The sequence below is a fragment of the Azolla caroliniana genome, unplaced genomic scaffold (assembly GCF_043228905.1).
Source record: "Azolla caroliniana isolate FFs.n. ecotype wild unplaced genomic scaffold, voAzoCaro1.0.p SCAF_7, whole genome shotgun sequence".
NCBI lineage: Eukaryota > Viridiplantae > Streptophyta > Polypodiopsida > Salviniales > Salviniaceae > Azolla > Azolla caroliniana.
In genome coordinates, this window is record NW_028230442.1 from 10,930,212 (window position 1) to 10,933,395 (window position 3,184).

A 3,184-nucleotide genomic window follows, 5' to 3' on the forward strand; every position below is an offset into this window, starting at 1 on the left:
CGAACGAAGCCGAGAGGGGTTTGCATCGTCGTGATATCCCTACTATCTACGGCTAGTTGGAACTAGTCGTACCCAGAGTATAAATTGTCGACCGAGTAGATCAACCTTCCGACGAAGGCCTCCACAAACTCATCAATCGTTGGCCCAATTCCTGCATTCCGAATGGTCACTTTGTTGACCGGCTGCAGGTCCTGGATGAAGCTTAGTGTGCCGTTCTTTGTCGGCACCGTAAACCACCGATTTGAATACGAGGCACTTGATGGCTCGAGGATGCCCATCTCCACTTTCTGTTTTAGTAGCTCCATCAACCTTGGGATGTGAGCTCTCAGAACAGGAATCAATTTGAGGGTCCAGGGTACGTGCGGTACCATGAAGATCACCATCGGTTCTACGATCATCGGGTCGACGCACCTGATCTCCCCCAGCGAGAATATGAAGGCCTTCTCGTGCCTTCTGAGCATGCTCTGAAACCGGTCCACCTCCGTTGGCAGTAGAAAGCCAACCCTACTAATCTTCAGCTCCTGTATTGTCTCGTTAGTGAACAGGTGCCCTATGACGGCCTGATTCTGTAAGCTCAGGTCTGTCGCGACCCCTTTCATCCGTTCCTAGTTGTCCTCCGACAAGTGAGCCGCGACTGGCCTCACCTTCCAATCCATACATAGTCTTGCACCTCGTGCTTACTAAGGCCGTTCGATCCGAGCCGACCATCATTACAAAATCCGTGATGACTTTGTACATTTCGACTGAATCGACATGAATTATCCGGTCTTCACGTAGGTCCTCGTTGGCCAACCTCTCGATCTCCCCGAGAGTATCTTCGAATGAGTCCGCCTCCATGGCACCATTGATCTCGTCGTCGGAGCCAAAGGCACCACATGCCTTAAAGTGTCTTTCAACCCGCGTCTTCTAGCAACCATGAATATCGGTTATGGTACAACCTCCATTACCGGAGGACCAAAATTTCCTACTTATAATACAGGTGTGGGGTCTCGCCTGGGTGTCCAAACTATCGTACTCCCACGCCTTGATAGCCCTCTCTAAAAATCATCTCGGCCTTCATTGCCGAGAGACTCACGATTCCGCTCAAGGTTCGGTCGCACCATCAAAAATTGGACGAAGTGTCGTCCGTCCTGGTTGTTCACCCTTGTGTATGCCGAACCATTGTCTAGCACATTTGTCTCCATTTGGGCCACCGTGATATAGGGTTCGCCGAGGATCACCGGATGCGAGGAGGTCTAGACGTCCTTGACCTTTAGTCAGACATTCGGGCTTGCCCCGTGTAGCTTCTCCATGGTGCGGGCCGCCGCAAATATTTCCACTCGTGGTTGCTCTTGATCGGCCACTTCCCTTTTTTGTAGACGTCCATGGACATTAGGTTGATTTCAGATCCAGGGTCAATCAAAGCCCCCACCGGCTCTTTCACATCCCCGATCCGGACCAGGGTTTCTGTTGTTTCTCTCACCCAATGCGACCTCATGTATGGCCACCTCATCGATGTGCGCTACCCTCACCTCCACGGGTTTCTCAAGCTCTGACTCCGTCGAGAGCCGATTTCGCATCACCAGGTCCACGATGCAGTTATGAAATTCTTTCTTTGCAATCCCTAGTACCTCCCTTAGGGTGAGCTCCACTCAGTAGTCGAGGATTCGTTCCTCGAGGACCTTCTACAGGTCTGCTACTCTCTCTATTTCCGAGCTCAACCGGAATCCTGGCATTTTCATCTTCTCCTGTGGGCCTACCAAGCCCCTGTCACCTTTCTTCGGCCCGTTCCGGGTCTCATACCGATTCGAGGGGCCGGCCCCTCCGGTCTTTCCAATCCGTTTATCTTCCACCAAAACCTCGTAGTTCTGGCATGTGGATTCCATGAAGCTGGTTTTCTCTTCTACCGGATTGTCCCATCCGGTGCCCTCTTGGACCCGCGTCTATGCGCGGTCCGCCTCTTCCTTTCATAGATAGTTTTACCCAGAAAGGCATTCCAGCACCTGCGGCCAAAACCCATAGTCTCTTGTCGTCTTGCTATCCTCACCTCCGACACGGATGACAGCCAATGCCAAATAATGGAAGGTTTCCGCATGATGTGCCACAACCTTCTCCATTACCATTTTCATCCTACCAGGGCCAATATTTACCTACAAGGCCCTCCGTGTATCGTTGGCGTGTACCCGGCCATTCCAAAGGTACACCATGTTACTCTTAAGTGCCTCCACAAAATCGGCACAGTCCCTCTGGATGTGGTCGACAATATCACACCACATGCACTACTGGTCGACCACAAGCCTCCAGTCACGCGATTGTCCCCCACTATTCTCTGTCCTTGCGCGATCTGGAGATCATGCACCATCTTCGTGAGCTCCTCCAGAGCCGCGCCCCCGGATGGGCCCTTGACCACGTCGGTTGGAACCACACCTAACTCGATCCACCTTGGCGTCTTTTCCATCCGAGCCGGAATCGGTTCTTCTAGCCTTTTCCCTGCAGTCGGGCCTGTTGTGGATGGACTAGCGTCACTCCACTCACGCCGTTTGTTGAAACGGCTACAAACCTTCTTCACCGGGGCCCAATCAGTCGTGAGTCCTTCATCCATCTCTAGCAGGAGACCCACCTTCTCCCTATCAAGCATGTCTACCGACTTAATGAATAGTAGGACCCGACTTGTATCGAGCATGGTCCGGTCTAGCGCTAAGAGCCGAACGAATCATTTTTCGAACACCTGGAGGAGCACCGATGTGTCCCTCCCTTTCCTAGGGCTCTCAACCCACTCCATGAATTCGTGCTTTGACAATCACAGAAAGTCAGCAACCCCGTATCGTTCAAGGAATCACTCCTCGAACTCCGCCCAATTCCTCCACACCATCTGCACCTCGAGCACCTCCACGTGGATGCTCAACATTGCCACCTGTGGGAATCCGGAGAGCCACCTGTCTTCCGGAATGCCTAAGAAGGCTACATGCTTTACTCACACTCAGATTGAGGAAGAGGACACGACCATGCAAGAAGAGGCCGATTCGGCCAAGGATGAGGCGAACGAGGCCTGAATTACGAAAACAACTCGCAATTTCAGCATCAAGACAGAAGCTATCAAGGAACCTTCGGAAGAAGGGGGAGCTTCCATTCCGGTCTGAGCCGACAAAACTCAGTCGAATGCAGATATTGTGGAAAAATCGTTCACCATGAAGAAGAGTGTCGT